General features: G+C 39.1%; 1 long non-coding RNA gene across 1 annotated transcript; it reads left to right on the top strand.

Moving 5' to 3' along the window:
* Positions 1-3497: 3497 nt before the first annotated feature.
* Positions 3498-5814, top strand: LOC133906282 (uncharacterized). Its single transcript, XR_009907752.1, has 3 exons — positions 3498-4191; positions 4475-4674; positions 5544-5814. It is a non-coding gene; the product is annotated as an uncharacterized LOC133906282 (long non-coding RNA).
* The last annotated feature ends 2887 nt before the right edge of the window (positions 5815-8701 follow it).

The raw sequence follows: 8701 nt of genomic DNA, 5'->3' as shown, positions 1-8701 counted from the left end.
ACTATACTTTCATCAAATAAATCCTCGACGAATAAGATCTTCATGGCTTAGGTTACATATTGAACTTTTCAAACTTATACCAAATGTTGACTATTGGATCCCTCTTCGCATGTAGGGCTTTTGATATTTTTATATGCGTTGTGATCCGAAGTACAATACGAAGGAGCCCTACATACTGACACATAAGACCGCCTTCACGGTATGTGCCAGCAGACATATTTGTAAATACTTTACTACTACATTTTTTCCTTTCGAACTGACGTTTTTCCCTCTCCAGTGTCGCCAACAACCACCGGGCAATTCCTGTGGATTCTACGTTGCGTGCCACATGCTGCTATTCATGGCAACAAAGGATATGAAATCCCCAGATGTAAGATAATTGCACGGTCTTTTCATAGCTGCTTTTATTCATTACAAATATCCGATGATAAAATGATTTTGCTCACGCTAATTGCATACTTTTTTCATAACTACTTTTGTTCAGCAGGAATTCAGCTTACTGGATGGCAACATCGAGGATTCTATACTCTCCAACATTCGAGCACGGATCGTCTCGTTCTTAATGATCAAAGTCGTCTCTTCGAAAGGTGAGTTCTATTGTAGGGAGGCAGGGCTCTGACTTATGTATATTTATGGTTGCATTTTCGACTTATGTAATTTGTAACTACCTTGATGTAATTTGTGGTTGCACTTTCGACTTATGTAATTCGATCTTGCACTTTTGACTTATGTAATTCGAGCTCTTGATGTGGATTTGCGCCATTGTACGTTTCGAGGACTTTTGATTATGTAATTTATGGTTGCATATCTTGTGACTTGGTCCATGTGGGTATATATCTTGAAATAAATAGTGATTATGGCATGAGTGTATCTGGATATGTCTTATTTGCAGGATAAGATGATTGCCAAATCCTGACATTGCTTCAGGATGCAGCTAGGAAAAAGGTAAATCCCTTTGGGGGATGTGACTATTAGTGACGGGTGGTAAATTCACCCGTCACTGATGACTGAGTCCCAGTGACGGGTAGCTTTCCAACCCGTCTCTGGAACTTAGTCATTAGAGATGGGTTGAAAATATACCTGTCACTAATGACTCATAACACTAATGACTCAAAACACCCGTCACAATTGATCCGGTCGCTAGTGACGGGTTATTGTTATCACCCGTCACTAATGACCGAGTCTCAGAAACAGGTTAAAAATCTACCCGTCACTAATGACTTAGTAACCAATAACAGATGAAAAGAAAACGTCACTGATGACTCGGTCAGTAGTGACTTTTTTAGTTAACATCCTTCACTAATGATCGAGTCCCAGAGACAGGTTGGAAAGCTACTCGTCACTAGGGATCGATAATTAGTGACAGGTGGTACATATATCCGTCACTAATGACGGTCACAGTGACGGGCAACAGGCATGCTCAGGTGATAGGAGACGTATTTTAGTGACGAGTCTCAATTATGACCCGTCACGGGTGATTATCATTAATAACGGGTCCCAACCTGTCACTAATATTTAATTATTAGTGACGCAATAAGAGTAACAGGTGCCGTAACCGTCACTAATGACAGTTATCACCCGTCGCTAATGTGCTGTTATGACGTAGTGTTAGCTCTTTTGTTTTTATACATTTAGCAAACATAATTAATCTAGTTACGCCAATACACGGGCCAACTTACTAGTTCCCACAAAAACAGCATGACATTTTCACATTCTAAATAGGAATGTTAAGAATTACAATGATGGCTTCACCTTTTATTATCAGTAGGATTTTATAGATTTCGATCGAAATAAAAATATCGATAGCCATCGCGGTGTTTGGCAAGAGCATGTGGAGACCATGCACCTACTTTTGCGACTGTGCTTTGCTGTATAAATCATAGAACTATTCTTTTTATCGTAAATCATAAAATTGGAGAGACCCTGCTCAAATTCTTACAATAAAGAAAAAATAGTTCTGTATTACCGAATGATAACATCTTGTTTTATAACATCAAATGATCGAAGTTCATTTTTCGAGCATTGAAAGGTTCCTATGTTGTTTTTATGCTATTATGCCCAACACCCGTTTTTAAGCACCGGAAGATGTCTTTCGGTTTTATAAAACCAATATTTTCTAATGTAATTAATATGTATAGCGGTCCGACGTGATTCGACATTCTTAATTTTTTCTTTTGCTGCGCACATTCGACATTGTACTCCAATAATCCTTGTCGTGTGAGAGTTAGGAAGCATCATAATAACTGTGTTTTTAACAATATCACGGCATCTATAAATCTAGTGGTCAAAACGATGACTGATAAAAGGACTATGTGGTGAATCTTGGTGATGGGACTAGTCTATGTCACTCTCCCTGGTTAGATTAGTTAGAGGTTGTATCGCGAATATTTCTAATAGTCTAGTGTGTGTGGGTGTGTAGTGTGTGTTGTTTTTTTGTTTTTCTTGGTTACTCTTTATCTCTTTATTCCTTCTTTAATGAAATAATATGTAGTTTTTCTGTACGCTAGAGAAAAAACATTCGACATTGACTAAGAACCTAAGGGGTACTAAGATTTTTAATTAGCATTTTACATTGCATATGAGAGGTTGCGCCAAACAGAATGTGTGTGCCCATCACTTGCTTTCGAATAAGTATTGGCTGCGCACATCTTTAGTTGTAGAGGCTGAGATATGAGTTATTTGATTCCATTATTAGAAAACATAACTCGAACAATGACTGACTTGTTGTATCAAGACTATGTTTGTTTTGGCTTAGACTTAAAAATAAGTCGCTTATGGCTAGCTTTTTTTAAAAAGAGTTTATCATACTTTGGTTTAAAAGCCTAAGCTAGACTGAGTGACAACTCAGCTTTATTTCTAAGATGAGTGACAAGCTTAATGCTAAAAGAATTTAATGGATGATAGAAGTAGGTAATTTTCATTATATTTAGTGGTACTGGGCTAGTTCGAACCCAGAAAAGCACCGCTTAGATGGCTTAAGTTTATTAGTTGTAGAGTGGCATGGACTTTTTTAAAATGCCGGTTGAAAAGCTTCCCATTTGTTGTATCTATGGCTTTTTTTAAAGGTAAAGCCTAGTCCCAAACAAAAAATACCTAAGAAGGTTGTAGCTTTGTTTTTTTGAGGCAGAAGGTTTTAGCTAGGTGGGCCGTGAGCTGACCTGGTGGCCTGGCGGGTGGCTGCTGGCCCGGTGGGCTTTATGCTAGTTGTCTATTTCGAATAAATCTAGTTGAATTCCTAACAATATGCAAGGCACACAGCCCAGACCTCAGTCCAATATGCAAGTCAGTACCATGGCCCAGATCAAGCCCCAGCGTATATATGTTTAACAATTGAAGCAAGACCCCGGTGATGGAACCGGACGGGTTCGCGTGTTCCACGTCGCCCCTTAATTCTGAACCATCCGATTCGACCACAGGCAGCTCAGGATCGTCCGATATGGTCTGCTCGCCCCCGCACCGTCTCGCAGGCTTCCACAACCTTCTCTCGCCCGGTCGCTGAAATCCCCTGCTCGGTCGTTTGTCTGCTGGTCCCGCCGCTGAGAAAATCCACCGTTCGCTGCCTCGCTCTGTCCGCGGTCCCCGTCGCCGCCACCCCCTTCGTCTATGTCCGCCGTCCCCACGTTCGGGCCACCTCGCCGACACTGGCGCCTCCGCTCCTCCGAGATGTAATTGCCTCTCTCTCCCATAGTGTGGAGATGGGTGCATAGGAAGGTTAAGACGGCGGCCAGGCGACGGAGTGTGGACCTGCGGACACAAATCGCCATAGCCGGTCGTGGGGGCGCTAGGTAGTGCTGTGAACAAGGGGACGAACCAGGTCGTTCCTCACCTCAGCCTCGGACGTGGGCTCCATAGCCGTCCCCTCCGCACTGGCCTCTTGGAGGCCGACGCCATCTTCACGAATTCTCTTTTGATGAGCTCCAAATGTGGCACCATGGTTGATGCTCGCAACGTGTTCGACAAAATACCCACTGCCTATTCGACAAGATGTTGCCTGCAGGGCTCCAAGTGCCTTCACGGTAGCACAGCTTCTTCATCTTTATTTTTCATTGGTGGCTGGTCTTCTGAAGGACAACAGCAGGGTCCCTGGACACCGGCAAAACACGCTCCATCTACACCTACAGCGCTCCTTGCTCCGATGGTGCCCTCGAGCGCTGCCTCTTGCTCATGATAGATGCCTTCGCCAATAAGCAGGTTACTCCTTCTCTTACTCCTAACCTCTAGCTCTTGATTAATTGGTGATTTTAAATACAAGTTTAACATACTACATATTTACCAAGATAAAACATAGATGACTTCATCAATGGATTTTGTGATTACCCTCTGCTAATTTTAAAACTGTTGTCATAACATTCCTTATAAATATAGTTGCCCATATTTAAGTATCAAACCCACTTTTGTGTTTTCAACACCTCTGATGTTTTACTGCTACTAAAGCATATCTATAAGTATCTGAAGTTGTAGTTGTTTGCTGCAGCTTGCAGGTGAAAAAGGCGTCTCCGAAGCAGGGCATAGCACTTAACTAGATGAGGCAGAGGCTGAAGCACCTGTGGGGCCCCATAAATATGGCCATGATCAGCAAGAGGCAGGCACCCGAGGGTGTCGGAGTGACGCAAGTAGCAGCTGCAGGCGCAAATCAGTGTTGCTGCCATTCAAGGCCCCTGCCATCATGCACTGGTGAGTGCAGGTATCAAATTAATCTGTGTGCGCGCGCATCTTTGAGAAATACTGTGATATCAGATTGGGACAAATGCTTACTGCAGGAATCAAGAGAGCTATTCTTTCAATCCAGATTATAGTTCCAGTGCTCCTCAAATTTTTCATAGAAACTTAACTTGAGTGTAGTTGTAATATAAGAAAGGTTGGTCGAGTCCATTAGAAGATCATGGCATCAATGAAAATAAGAATCAGAAAGTTGTCCTAGCGTAGGAGGCTTTATTGCTTCTACAAAATATCAACAATGTTATGTTGTGGTGTGCTGAAATTTCTAGGTATGATGGCCTTATTTTTCTTCACAAAAGCCAAAATAAACCCAGGAAAACTTTCTTTTAAATTGGTACTGAAGCAAATAGATAACATGCTAAAAGGGTTGATACAATCAAAATTGCTTCTTCTATATTTTATCCTTCATGGAAAAATGGATAGTTACTGACACATGAACAACTTCCATGTTCCATCTATTTTGATTGAGCAAATTCAACTCTTAACGTTTGTTTTTGAAGCTTCACAAAATTTCCCCACCTAAAACTGTATTTTTTGCACAATTTGATCATTAAGAGGAAAACACAAAATATGTAGACTACCTGCAATGACACAATTCACATCTTTTGTATTGCATAACCCACCTGCTACTCCACAGATTAAGAAAAAGGTTGTAGAAATTGGAGGATAGCATGGGTTCAGTGAGCCTATAAACATTTATAATGCGATTCACTACTCGGACCAGCAATTAGCATATTCTGTTCTCTGTTCTGCTAACAGAATTCTCTTTTTTATAATATCATATTGATACTCAGCTAGCTAACATTACATTTGTGCACTTGCAGGATCATCGTGCTTATCTTTCATACAAATTTAACCAAGTTAACAACATTCCGATGCAGCTTTTGAACTGTAATATAACACTTCACTGCTGCACGTACCCAATAGTGTTTGTAAACATTTTTAAGAACTTGTACCTGACTTGTGTTATCTCGGTCACAGTTCTGACCTTTTGAACTCATGGAGTTAATTTGTTGTAATATAACCAAAGTCTACGAATCTTTTGATGTAATATACACAATATCTTAGACATAACAGATGACCAACTGTTCTATCTATCTTTCAGTTAACATCCTTGTTACTGCATACCAAGTACCAAGTATCGCCTGATTATACATGTTGTTGTGTTCATTCAGTTCATACAATCTCCAATGCAACTCATAATATTTGTTCTTTACTTCATTTCACACTGGATTTAAATTTAAGATTTTCTCATCATTTATACCTTTGATGCTCACACCAAACTCAGAATGCCTATCAACAGAGAATCTCGTAACACCATCACATTTCTTATCGCCTGACTCGACAATGAAATTTATCTTGCAAAACTAGGTCTTCTAAGACTTATTAAATTTTTTGAACAACAAAGCTTCAATTCGATCCGCTTCAATGCAACCTCGGTGATGGGCCACACGGTGTGCCAATGGCATGGTAATTTCTAGTCATTCTCCAATATGGCGACAACTGCCATGGCTAGGATGATGGAGAAGAACTTATGGAGGAGCACTACCCATCTTACTCCCCCAAGTATGGTCCACGCTAAGCCCTGTGGCACATTATTTTGCTAGACCGAGTACTGATGAGTTTCAAAGATGAATGAGTCTATTTTCATGCTATCTTCGCTTTTCAGATAATTGATAATTTTGATTTTATTGTTCAAACTTTGACCATACATTTTAAATAGATGCATAAACAAATGTATCTAAGTACATAACGTTTTAAAGTACTTTTGATGAAAAAACAGCAAAATCAGTACTGTCAATTATTTTACTACACAATGTTTCAGCACTTGAATCCGAAACCAAAATGCTGCCAGGGGTTTATTTCTCTAAATTTGGCACTCCCAATCTTTCTCCTTCAAGCTACACCAATGCTATGTTACACTAATTTTTACCACTCAAATTATAACAAATATACCGCAATAGACATACTTCTCTAAAGTTGTTAGCATAATCTTTTCCTTCATGCTCCACCACTTATAGGCTATACATATTTATATACTAATAACAAGTTATTTGATAGTAAGATAGTAGCATCCTCATCTAGCTTAACAGTCACCAACCATAAGAAGTAGAAGATGGTCATCTAGTTCAACCCTTGTGAAGTCAGAGGATTTCAATTCAATTTAGAGGAATTAAAGTCATGGTGACTTCAAAACATCGTGAAGTCAGAGGATCTCAATTCACTTCAGAGTAATTGAAGTCACGGTGACTTCAAAACATTGTGAGCCATTCGATTTAAGATGGATGGATAATATTTGATGCTGCAGTAACTGACTGTAATTTACTGTAGCCCAACTCACAAGTTACTATACCCTCTAACTTCATAGGGGTGAAGTCAGAGGATCTGAATCTGATCTCAATTCGATCACAGACACTACTACAGAAAGGATCGTCCGCACCCCTTCTTCACTATTGATTCAAAAATAACCGACAATGATAAGGTACTACTGTCGATTCACAAGGTCCAACAACTAATAAATCATTGAGCCATTGAAAACCAACACTGAAACGTAGTATCACTGATGGTTTTTATTAGAATCCGGCAGTAATACAACACTGTCGATTAGTGTAATGGACTGATAGTGATACTTTTGTTATCACTAACGTTGGCATTTGCCGGTTGGTGTTATAGACTGACAGTGGTAAAGAAGTATTACTTCCGTTTGGATCCTAAAATTGACAGTGATATGTCACAATATATAATTATTTTTTTGGCCCCTAAGCCCGAGTAGAACAGAGGAGCTCTGTTCTGCTCGGCAGCTCTACTTAGCGGTGGCTCTTTGTGGCGAGCTTGCGCGGCGAGGCTTCAAAATTTGATGGAATCTATGTGATCGAGGTGCTCCAAGGTTAGTACGTTCATCTACATTTTATTTGTACTTAGATTTACTTGTTAGATTTGCTCTAGATTTTGAAAATCGATGCTTGTTTCATGATAATGAATTTTGATGGAACTAGAGCTTCAATTGACTTAGTGAATTAGATAATTGATTTTAGGTATACATTATCTAGGTTGGTAAGTTCACCTATATTTTATTTTTACTTATATTTACTTGCTAGATTGCTCTAGATTTTTATCTAGGTTGGTAAGTTCATCTACATTTTATTTGTATTTAGATTTACATGCTAGATTGCTCTAGATTTTGATAATAGGTGTATGTTCCATGATTATGAATTTTGAAGGAGCTAGAGCTCCAATTGACTTAGTGAATTTAAGATAATCAATTTTAGGTTTTCATATTCTAGGTATTAATTTTTTTATCATTATATTCTATTTTGTTGATAATAGTTAATTAAATTGAAAGTTATTTCATATTAATTCAATGGATTTATAATAATTGATAAAATACAGATAGACTGAATATGAATGTACGTGCTAATTGTAGTGGCCTAGAGTTTCTTAACAGTATGGAAGCTTTTTTGAGCGTTGTCACGATGTATATGTCAAATAATTGTGATGACTATATATACTGTCCATGTTAGATTCCAAGAATGAGAAACAATTTTCAAGCACAGAGTAGATTTGTGCACATTTGCTTCAGAGCAGTTTCAAACCTTGCTATACCCGTTGGATCAAACACGACGAATATGAGGAGTTTGAACATGAAGGGCAACCCACTGTCGAAGAAGATAAAAGCAACTATATGATTGCTGATGAAGACAATGATATGCTGGCGTTCGAAGATACTTTGGTCCACGATGATGAAGATGATCTATGTTGCATGATGGAGAGGGGGACTTCGCTAGTGAGAGACAACATTAAAAGTTTTAGCATGTGATAGAGGACTCTAAAACATCCTTATTCCTAAACTATAAGGATGAGCACACAAAGTTACATATGGTGCTGACATGTTACAATTGCAATTGTTAGTTGGATAAGAGCTTCAATGAATTGTTATGATTCTTGGGTGACTTGCTACCAGAGGAGTTTGTGTTGCCTAAAA

Source organism: Phragmites australis, chromosome 23 (genome assembly GCF_958298935.1).
Source record: "Phragmites australis chromosome 23, lpPhrAust1.1, whole genome shotgun sequence".
Lineage (NCBI taxonomy): Eukaryota > Viridiplantae > Streptophyta > Magnoliopsida > Poales > Poaceae > Phragmites > Phragmites australis.
The sequence above is the reverse complement of the archived record's forward strand: the minus strand, read 5'-3'. Positions and strand labels throughout refer to the sequence as shown.